The sequence below is a fragment of the Mastomys coucha genome, unplaced genomic scaffold, assembly GCF_008632895.1.
Source record: "Mastomys coucha isolate ucsf_1 unplaced genomic scaffold, UCSF_Mcou_1 pScaffold23, whole genome shotgun sequence".
Classification (NCBI taxonomy): Eukaryota; Metazoa; Chordata; class Mammalia; order Rodentia; family Muridae; genus Mastomys; species Mastomys coucha.
The window spans coordinates 42,299,570-42,311,745 of NW_022196906.1; the positions used below are offsets into that span (position 1 = coordinate 42,299,570).

A 12,176-nucleotide genomic window follows, 5' to 3' on the forward strand; every position below is an offset into this window, starting at 1 on the left:
GCTGCAGTGGGAGTACTAGGTTCTGATGAAGCCATGTAGTCTTGGTTTCTGTTGGTAGGATTCTTGTGATTGCCTTTCGCCATATCTTGCTTTTTGGTGTTAGATGTTCTTAGTGTCTCTGACTAGAGCTTGTCCTGTCCTTGCTGCCCTGTGGCTCCCCTGGGACTCGTGGGGCCTGTGCCTCCCAGCTGGCTGCTCTTGTCTTAGAAACTTACCAGAGAGAAAATGGCGGCTCTCGCCCGAGTCTCTGGCTTAAGGTGTTCCCTGGAGGTAGGCTCTCCATTTGCAAGGAAGGGACAGAGAAGGACGCTGATCCTCCTCTGTCACTCGGAAGCTGAGAGGATCTTGCCCCTGCCACCCTGCGGCTCCCCTGGGACTCGTGGGGCCTGTGCCTCCCGGCTGTCTGCTCTGGTCTCAGAAACTCACCAGAGAGAAAAATCTAAAATTAAACTTTTTAAACTGCTTGTGTGTGTGTGTGTGTATGTGTGTGTGTGTGTGTGTGTGTGTGTGTACTGGAATCTATATATGTGCACCACTTGAGTACAGGTGCCTTTGAAGACCAGAAGAGGTAGTAGGTGCCCTGGAACTGAAGTTATAGTGACGGGCTATGGAACATGGGTTCTTGGAACAAGACCCATGTTCTCTGTAGGAGCAATATGTTCTTTTAACTACTGAGTCACCTCACTAGCTTCTATAACTAAATTTTTGCTCTTCTCCAACTCATACTGTCTTTCTTGTCTTGGCAAAAGGTGTCCATGCACCTGGTTATTCCAGCTGTAAACTTTGATCATTCTATACTCCTCTGACACACTGTCTGTCCAATCTGAGTGAATCTTGTACAGTCTGTTTTCAGAATAGAGCCCAACCCCAACAGCATCTCACCATCTCATCATTTCTGGTGTCTGCTTCCTGCTCTCCTGCTCTGCACCGCTGGTTCTTAGCAGTAGCCACTTTAGAATCCAAAGCACTCCAAAATAACCTGCAAGGCAAGACACTGCAATGCCTACCATCAAACTCAGTAAAAGCCATCATAGCATCCTCAGACCCAACGCCTCCTGGCTACATCGCTCCTAGAAGGCTCCTCCTCTTTCCCTTGGCTTCTTCAGCCATGCTGACCACCCTTTTGTCAACCATGTATATGGTGGACACATTACTGTCTTGGGAGCTTTCATTATATTTCATCTGACCAAATGCTCCTCCTCTAGCTATCCACCTAGTTCCCTTCACTTCCTTTAGCTTTTGGCTCAAATCTAACTTTTCTGTTTCTCATTGCTATTGTAACAAGACATCCAAAGCTTTGTTTCTTAAAGCAGCAAATATTTATTATGCTATTCTGTAGCTGAGGAATTCCAGAGGTCAGATGTCAGAGGGCCTTTGCATTCTGTTGGTGGTCACTGTTTTGCTTTTCTAGAGGCCTGCACTCCAGGTTCTTTCCTCTTTCCCTAAAGCTGATAACACAACATTGTCAAATTGGTTTGTGTGTTTGTTTGTTTGTTTGTTTGTTTTTATCAGATTCTACAGTCACATGACTGCTTCTGAGTCTGAGTCTTGTTGTCTAATGTAACTACACTGAATGACAGCTAATCTCACCATCTTGTGAATTTTACTCTGGTCACCTGTTCAAGGGCTCATTTTTCTTTTAAGGTAACATAGTCACAGGTTCTAGGAATAAAGACATGAGCATTTTAAGGGAATATCATTCAGCATACCACAGTGAACTTGTTAATAGGCTTTTCCAGCTGAAATATTTAAATTTATGAGTCCCATTCTCTTGCCAGAATGTGTTGCTTCTTTTTTAACTTTTCCCTATGGCATTTATCACAATATCTTGTACATTTAGATCTAGAATGTATCTGTTTAAGGGTAAGGGGGCTTTTAAAATTTTACCACTCTATATAGTCTGTAGCTTTTAGAAGACTAGCTAGAACATGATAAGTCCTCAATGAATGTCTGCTGGATAAATAGGGGAAGTATTTTATAAATAACAATATATGGTAGATTGAGACCCACACTAGAATCTGCTAATGAAATTACGTACAGGAGATATTACTAGAGCTTGCCCAAATCTTGTCTCTGTTGTGGTATATGAAAGACTTTGCAGTTGGGATCATATAACTATTTCTGACCACTGTATTATGATTTTAAAAAGGATTTATGTTAAGTATAGTCTGAAGCAATAAAAAGACTTGTCTCTCTCATTCAGTCTGTCATATGCTGAAGCAATCAGGGATGGGTAATTTCAGGTGATGTGATGGCAGATTAGATTATTTATTTTATTTTATGTGAGGGTGTTTTGCCTGTGTGTATATGGATGTGTGTATATGTGTTGTGTGCTGTGTGCTGTGTGTGTGTGTGTGTGTGTGCCACATGTGTGCTTGGTGTCTATGGAAGCCAGAAGAGAATATCATATCCCCTGGAACTGGAGTTACAGATGGCTTTAAGCTACCATATGAGTCCTGGGAATCAAACCCAGGTCATTATAAGAGCAACAAATACTCTTAAGCATTGAGCCACCTCTGCAAGAAATGGCAGCATCTTCGATAGCCTGAGCCACTCAGAGCAGTGTCTATGCAAATCATAACCTTCACTCCTTCCCTACCATGGGAGCAAGACACAAAATGCAACCAACAATCCAACTTTTGTGGCAGGAAGATACTGAAATTGGGATGGGGATGTAGTTCAGTCAGTAGAGTGCTTGCCTAAAATACACAGTGCCCTGGCTTTGATTCCAAGCAGTATCAAACCCAGTCAAGACAGTGCATGCCTGTAATCCTAGCACTCAGGAGACAGAGGCAGGACAATGACAAATACAAGGTCATCTTCAGCTATATAACATATTCAAGGCCAAAATAAACTACATGAGACAGTGTCTTAGAAACAAAACAAAACAAGCCAATCACTTGGCCGAATGAGAGTTAATAGATCCCAAATGGACTCAAATGACTATAGTTACAAGCTTCACCTTTGATTTCATTGTGAAAATTAAAAAGGAAATTAAAAGATAATTTAAAACAAACACTGGATTGTTTGTTATCAGAATATAATTAGCCTATTCTGATTAATGCAACTTCTGTTATTAAAAATTGGAGGCCCTTGAAAAATATAACCCGAAATACATGCTTGTGACTTTGCAGATAGCCACTGGCAAGGAAACTGATATCAGAGTCTGGAAAGTGATCCATGTGTCATGGTGACCCCATATTTAGTAAAACTGTCACTCATGTAACTTAGGAAGCAGATTGTCGTGTGAGTGAAACAAAAGCTCAAGGGGGAAAACATAATGTTAGAGAGTTTGCTTTGTGATATTTGTCATGTTTGCCTAGGTCTTGAAAGAAATAAGCCCAGGGAAGAATCTCCCAATTTGAAAGCAGAAATGAAAGAACGTGGAGAAATGTAAGGATGGACTCTTTGCGGGACTGAAAAAGTCAATTGCTTCTCTATCCCCCAAATAGTAAAATTTAAGTCTGAAAGCAATTTTAAGGCAGATGCCAATAAAATCTCTCAGAAGATTATATCACCTAAGGGCAAGGATCAAATTAAGGATATATTGCACAGTAAATCTTTTTCAATTGTATGAAATTACTCATGGCAGATATTAAGGGCAAAAATTTGTCTGCAGAAGTGTGGTAGCCTAGAGAAAGACACTGTGGAGTGAGATGCAAGGAAACATGCCAGATAGGAGGAATGTATCTCAAAAGGAACCTTCTCTCTTCCTCTTCTTCCTTCCCTTCCTGGTGAAACTGCCCTTGTGCCATGAGGCAGGCAGAAGAAGGGGGACCCCATACTTAGAACAGGAGCTGGGGAGCCCCAGTCCTTATCTCCCACAGGAGGGAGATGCAATCTGACCTGCATCAAAAGGGCTTCTCCATTAGACAACTGCCTGCATCCACATGGAAATGTGGTGAGGAGGTGGTCCACAGGAAGGATGCTGAGGGATCCCTGGGCAAGTGATGTTTGAACCTGAGGACAGTGAGGAGAGAATTCCTATGAGTGGAGGGAGGGTCAGAGCCCATGTGTACTGAAAAGAGCATCTATGGTAAAGTGGGATATGAGCTGGGCACAGGATAACAAAGGCTGAGCAGGATGAAGAAGCTAGCTATGTGCAGGGTGCCTTATAACAGAGCCTAAGAACCTAAGCAGAGCAAAAAAAAAAAAAAAAAAGTGTTTCTGCAAAGGAGATGGACTGCAGAGGTGGTAGAGACCAAGTGAGTTTTAGAAGGGGGGTCGTGAGTGTGAAGAGGAGAGCATGCGCAACAGAATTGTAGACTGGGCCTGGCAGTGGTGGCCGCGCCTTTAATCCCAGCACTTGGGAGGTAGAGGCAGGCAGATTTCCGAGTTCCAGGCTAACCTGGTCTACAGAGTGAGTTCCAGGACAGCCAGAGCTATATAGAGAAACCCTGTCTCAAAAAACAAACAAACAAACAAAAAAAGTGTAGACTGCATAGAAGTTTGGTTAAAAATAGTGGAGGGGGCTGGGAAGATGGCACAGTTGATAAAGTGCTTGCCTTGCAAGCATGAGAACCTAAATTCAATCTCTCAGAAGCAAAAGCTAGGCATGGTAGAGCACACCTATAATTCCAGAGCTAGGGAGGCAGAGGCTAGCAGATCGCTGGGCAGCCTAGCCTAACGGGCAACCTCCTGGCCTGTGAGAGACTCTGTCTCAAAACTAACAACAACAACAACAAAGGGTGGATGCATACCTGGGGAACAATACTTAAGAATGACTCCTGGCCTCCACATGGATGACCACTTATGAGTGCCTGCCCACAGATGCATGCACACGCACAGACACACACACACACACACACACACACACACACACACACATACTGCTGAGCAGGGTGTTTATGTAGGGTAGGAGCAGCAGCAATGGATGGTGATGACACATGGTACATCTATGTGAACTTTTACCCTCGTTATATATGTATATGTAAACTACATATATGTGTGTACACACACATTGTTCTGTGAGAGAGCCTGGGAATAGCAATATTCAAATAGTATTTGACATACCAGGCACCTAGATCATAGCCCCTAAATACATGATACTGTTTATAGTATTTATATTATATACTTATATTACATATGCACATAAGTATGTCAAAACTAGAGACCCACCTCAGGTATTATTCTTGGGTTGTTGCTTTGGTTTGGTTTTGGATGTTTGTTTGGTTTTGCTTGTTTTTAATTTTTTATTATTTTCTTTTATGTGTAGGAGTTTTTGACTGTAGATAAGGCTGTGCCTGGCACCCCAGATGCTATTAGAGGATGTTGGATCACCTGGAACTGGAGTTACAGACAATAGTGAGCTGCCATGCAGGTCCTGAGAATTGAACTCAGGACCTCTAGAAAAGCAGTGAGTGCTCTTAACTGCTGAGCCATCTCTCCAGTCCCTGTTTATTTTAATCAAAGACTCTAGGCATCAAGCTCAGGCCTTCCTGACTGCACAGCAAGCATTTCATCAACAGAGCCATCTCTCCAGCCCTATTACCTACTTTTCATATCTAACTTGAGAGTTGCCACTTTTCATAAAATCTAGAGGTCAGAACTGATAGTCTTAAGTCGTGCTTACGAGATGTGAAGAACTCCCCACAGGACAGTGCAGAAAAAGAAGCCTAGCTCACACAGAGATGCAGAATTAAAATTTAAAGACATTCTTAAACTTTATTTAATTTAGTATACATAGAATAAATCTTGAAATAATGCTGGTCCAATTATTATTCTGCTTTAAATTGTTATGAATATTTATTTATAGAGAAAGGTTAGCTTTCTAAAGTCATCTAACTAGCAATTTCTTTTCTTTTTATGAAAATGCCCATTTTACTCATTTATTTTGCTATTTAAACTTTTAACTTATTTTATGCATAAAATGAATAGTTTTCATAGTGATTGCTGTACCATTTTTTAATTACAATAATAAATATTCCTTTGCATTTTTCACAGGCTGAGAATATACATATGTGTGTGTATGTGTATGTGTGTATTCAATATACATTTATGTTATACATACATTTATATTATATTGCATATAATGTATATATATATAATTATATATGTGTATATACATATATAATGCATATATACATATATAATGCATGTAGCAAGGTTTTGGAGCACATGGTTTTTAATCCTAGCATTCAGGCTGGGGCAGAAAGATTGTGAGTCTGAGGTAGCTCAAGCTCTGTAGTAAATTCTAAACCACCCTAAACTATACTGTGAGACTCTGTCTCAAAAGCATAACAAAGACACCAGAAAAAAAACAATAAAAGCAAAACAAAGATACCAGAAAAACCAATCAAATACGTATATGCAGAGGGATCCAGGGACAAAGAGGAAGGCAGAGTACAGACATAGAAGTGGGAAGAGGCACCTCTTTTCCTTGTTTTGGTAAACAAGATTTATACTTGCTGAATAGAAAGTTTGTCTAAAATATTTGCCCACAGCATATCTTTAAAACTAATCGGAGCTAAATGAAGGGTGGACATGGAGACCCTTCCTACCGCTGTGACTTACTGACTTCCTCTGCCTCAGTCAAGACACGCAATCCACTTGCCCCTCACCCATGAAAGCTGGCAACACTGTCTACATAAATAAATGTTTAAACATGCATGGACGTTTTGTAAACTCTTCTCGGCTAACCTCTTCCTTACAGGACCTCAGGTTACTCTGATCATTTCCCTGCCCCCTACCATTTGTTTGATGCTATCTTGACTATGATTAAACACAATATGATAACAACAAAAGTTAATAGGTATAGTTACAATCTCTGCTTCACCAGTCAGCCCACCAATACAATACGCCGCTAAGAAAGGTCCCGGCTTAGTTTCTGTAGCTAAAGTAGCAGAACACACCTACTAATAATAAGATCCAATTCGAAGTTCTACAAAAGCTGTCCGATTAGAGATCCTCTAGCCATCTTTCCCTCTCCCACAGAAATCAGAGCATGCCCCACCCCTACCCCTGCTTCCTGGGACAGAAAACTGATAAACTAGGCTTGCTAAAGAGCAAGTGGGGTTTTCCTCCTCCCGGTGGAAGCTTCCGTCCAGCCTCCAGACCAAAGGTAGCCTTGAATTAGCACTGGGTCACACGGTACGGAACTGTCCCCTTCCCTCTGGAAACCTGTAAGAACAAGAAACTCCCTCGTTTCTCCTGAATAAATAGAACTGAAGAATTTCCTCTCTCTTCAGGACGCAACCATAGTCACCTGCAGCTGTGATGCTAAATCCTCCTAATAAATATGTCAAGAGACCAACAGGCAGGACGTCAGTGTGCGGGATTCGCCCTACTGTGACCTAAGACTGTAGAATGAGACCTTTTTCCTGTCATCCTGTCACAGCAGCATCCAAGCAAGCTTACTAAGAAGCACAGGATCTACTGAACACTTTTTGTGAATGGTCCCTGTCTTAACGCTAACCAATCTGGGAAGCAGTTTCTATCCTTAGACATAGTCCACCAACTCAGTAACTCATGATCAAAACCACCTTTTACCGGGGCAGAGATTATCGCCACTGAGGAACCACCTGCTGGTCCAGGCCACCCAAGAAATGTTGTATTCTTAAACTAACCTTAATGTCTTATGAAAACCATTTTAATCTTCGCTACAGAAATGTGTCACTGTGCTTCCCTTCAGCTAATCCTTTCATCATTAGTTCTGGGTAATATCCCAAAGACATCTCTGCCCCACTCTCCGTGAAGGGGATTTGAAACATTAGTCAATATTGAGGAAGACAGGCTTGAGCAGCAGATGACGCTACTGAAGAACAGGCTTGGAGTATTACTGATCTCAGCAGAGGTGAATTCGGGGCATTATCGGATATTAGTGCTGAAAGAACTGGCTTAAAAGGAAAACAGTGCTAAAAATCGAGGGCAAAGATCGAAATTGGACTATTGTCAGAACATTGAAAATAAGAGAAATCCAATTGTATACAGGAAGAAACAAGTTTTACAACGTGTGTGTGTGATGTATGTGTGTGTGTGTGTGTGTGTGTGTGTGTGTTCTAGAAAGGAGTGCAAAAGTCAGAGAAATCAATACCTTGCAAATTGCTAGCACTCAGAGGTTGGCAGGTTATCGCTGCCAGAGAAAAGAGGCAAAGAGGCAGTAAGCAGGTTTAAGAACCTGAACAGCAGCACCACAGATGGCCAGTGGTGTCCATGCAGGATTGCTCAGCTAAAGTTCCAGCAGGCAGAAACAGACGTGCTCCGAACACGTGCCTAAGTTCTGCTTCTAGATGCTTTCCTCAAATATGTCTGCTACGTGTTTTTCACTATGTTAGGCTAAGCCTTTGTCACGTACATAACAGTGATGATGAAAATGGGGATGATGATGGTGGTGGTGATGATAATGAAGAGGATGCTGCTGATGGTGGTGATGATGATGATGATGATGATGACTATAATGACTGGCATCACTTAATATCTATCAATCTTTGTGTACCAACCCAAGCCCTGTGCAATTGTTACTTCATTCAGTCTTGTGTTCCTGCTATGGAATGGATGTAAGCTGAGCCTCAATACTTAGCAATGGAGGAACCCCTGCTCAGAGAGATGACGTCGTCATCTGCCCACATTCACATAGCAACTAAATAGAGACTAGATATGTGAACTTAACTTACAGGAGAGGACAGAGAGTGAATTGATACAATTATCAGACAGTTTTCTGCCCATTGGAAGGTGGAAAGTGTTACTAAGGTGTGAGTTTGGGAAGGTCCTAGCCATGGAGAATAAAAAGACAAATCTTTGTGCTCTCAGAAGTGCAGGTCAGATTTGAAGCACTTTCAGAGAAGAATATTTTGAATGTGCTGAAAAAGAAACCCACAAACCCTACCCTGCATTCAGAAATACTAAGCAAAGGCCCCAACCACCAGCAGAAGAGAGAGAGATCCAGGGCCACTAACAGCACCCTGGTAGGGACAGGCATTTATTTGTCAAAGAGAAGCTGCAGAGGTCACCAAACTTATGGAATCTGCTAGATCACAGGGATATAAACAACATGGGACAGATATAAACAACTTCTTAAGAAAATTAGAAGTCATGAGTTCTTATTTTCACCTACTAGACAGTTAAAAATTAAATTTTAATAGGTAAACAGTATGTGGGAAACTGAATTATTACCCACACACCTAATGTCAGCAAAAATCTCTGGTCCTCTAAACCATGAATGATATCACCAGAGCAAGAAAGTCAGAATGGTGCATTATTTAATTATAAAACCCAGAGAAAGGGGAAACTTTGGCCCCTAAAATGTCGGTTATAGAATACCTTGTTGAAGTGTAACTGGGCTTTCAGTTCCTACAATCACTTGAGGCAAGGTTCACCCACTCCTTCTCCCTTTACCTGCATTTACTAAAAAACAACAACAACAACAAAAAAAAAAAACAACAAAAAAAACAGAAAAGTAAAATAGGAAAGTAAAAATAGAATTAGAGAGATTCTTACACAAAACAAATACATAAAGCAAGAAACACATGACAAAAATTCATTACAAAAAAACAAAAAACAAAACAAAATGAAAAAAAAAACAGTCTGAACTTGGGAGATTGCTTATAAAAGAATTACAAGAACAAAAGGAAAAACTATTGATTGGATAAGAATGAGAAGATTTGCAACTCCATAGTAAGAACAATATCAACCAACCAGACCCCCTCCCCCGAGCTCCCAGGAATTAAACCACCAACCAAAGAGCACACATAGAGGGACTCATGGCTCCAGCCACATATGTAGCAGAGGATGGCCTTGTCAGACATCAATGGGAGGAGAGGCATTTGGTCATGTGAAGGCTCTATGCCCCAGTGTAGGGGAATGCCAGGCCTGTGGGGCCTAAGTGGGTGGGTTGGTGAAGGAGCACTTCTTGGAGGCAGGGGGAAGGGATGAGATGGGAGTTTTCAAGGAGGAAACCAGGAAGAGGGATAATGTTTGAAATATCAATAAATAAAATATCCAATTTAAGAAAAAAGAATGAGGAAATCATAAAGAACTGAGCAGGATGCACCAGCTCTGCAAGGTCTTGCTGCCAGGTTTTACACTGAGTGAACTCAACCTGAGTAGCAGGCTAAAGATTTCTTGAGAGTGTAAAAAGGCAAAAGAAAAAGGGAAATTGCTCTAGTTACTCTGAAATTTACCGAATAGCAGAATCATAAAAAATAAAAGAGAGATGTTACTCTCAATTTTTTTTTTAAAGAATATTTGCACGATTAGAGAACAGAAGCTTTCCAGATGGATCTGGTACGACATGTCCTGGTTTGGATAAAAGATTAGGATGAGTCAAAATGAACATGCCCTGGGAGTTTGTCTGCTTTCCAATGCTGTAACAAAACACTTGAGGCAAGCAGCTATTAGGAGGAAAAGATACATTTTGGTTCACAGTTTCTGAGGTTTTGGCCTTGGTTGTGTGATCCATCAGCCAGGCTTGAAGTAAAGCAAGGTACCACAGTTGGAAGTGTGTGCTGGGATAAGTTCCTGGCCTTGTAGAAGCTGGGGGTGGGGGCAACATCCATATACCTCACTCAGTGGCACACAGTCGGTAACCTGACCCCAGTCCGCTAAGCAAACCAGTTGATCTCCTACCTACGGGCAGTATCAGAAGCCTTCCGCAGAGGGACCTTTGGGAGAGATTTAATATCCAAATTGTGAAACTTTGGTGCTTGAAAATAAAATCTCAGAACATCGGCGTTGTGGATTCGGTTTCCAAGGTAGCACATTCAGATGTTAGGTTTGCAAATAGAGGCTTCTTTTGGAGTTTATCCTGGGATCGACACGTGTAAAAGGGTTAGAGGAGGAAGATGGGGCAGGAGGAGAGGCTAGCAGAGAGGGGATTGCATGGTGGCTTCCAGTGACTTTATGTAAAGCCCTGAAGCCAGTGTAAGGCCCCTCAAAGACAGAGTCACCATTTAAGGAAATTCTAAAGCACACAACTATGATATCAGAAAGCCTATTTTTATTGCCAGGCCAGAAACAGATTGAGTGCCACTGAGATGAGGGAGCACATACTATGGGAGTTATCTCACATGAAGATTATTGGTAATGCATTTGTCAACATGCATTACATCATATAATTTCAAAGTTATTATTATATATAAAATTGCATATAAAAATTAGCATAAAAGAGGAATCCCAAAAAACAATAAAAGAAAAAACATTGAAGAATCAGTCTAGGAGATTCGGCCAGCTAACTAGTGTTTCCCAGAGTGAATACATTTTGATGTGGCTGGCATAGACCCACCCATGATTCCACATGCTAGCACAGTAAATACCACACAGAGACACCATCTCTCCTTATCCACTTATGGTTCTGAATTTCACACACAGGATCCTGACAGTGAGGCAATGTACCAATCTTAACTCCGTATTTGTCCAGTTTTACCTGTGCACGGTTATGTGTGTGCATTCGTGTGTGTTTTCAGTTTCATATAATTCTGTGTGTGATTTTTTTATACCTACTAAAACAATCTCTTGTCTGTTCTCCATTTTAATAAATTTGGCATCTTAGGAATGAGTGTTGCATAAAAAAAACTATATCATAATGTAAGCTTCTAGATTGTCTGGGTTTTAATTTTTCAATCTGTATGATCCTACACAAGTTTCTCTGAGCGGTAGCTTGTCAATTTTCATTACCGAGTTGTAACCTCTGGTATGAAAGGAAGTATAGCAGTGTACTTATCTCTTCACCCACAGAGTAACATCTACAATTCTTCCAGTTTGGGATTACTAGCAATAAAGCCAATATGAACCTTCATATGTAGGGTTCTATGTGAATATAGTTTCACTTTTCTGAGATGAATATCCTACCATACAATTGCCAGTTCATGTGCTTGCTTAAATGAATATTTGGCTTTATAAGAGACCTCAAGGGGCTGGAGAGATGACTCCGTTGGTAGGGCACTTGCCCCACAAGCCTTGTGGACTTGAATTTGGATTTCAAGAACCTCCAGAAAAAGGTTGAGTAAAGCAGGCTGGTATACCACTAAAACGTCAACACTGAGGAGGGTGAGGAGACACAAAGATAGATGGATCCTTGGTGCTCACTGACCAGCCTGTCTAGCCAAATGAATGAGCTTCCGGTTCAATGAGAGACCCTGTCTCAAAACATAAAGATGGGGGGTGTTCAAGAGAGGTACTTAGCATATAAATACATCATGCTGATTCTCTCTCTCTCTCTCTCTCTCTCTCTCTCTCTCTCT

The 12,176-nt window shown here is 41.3% G+C and overlaps 1 protein-coding gene across 2 annotated transcripts in view; it reads left to right on the forward strand.

Moving 5' to 3' along the window:
- The window catches only part of LOC116073539 (NXPE family member 4), a 247,548-nt gene that overhangs the window by 125,063 nt on the left and 110,309 nt on the right, over positions 1-12,176 (forward strand). The window lies entirely within an intron of this gene.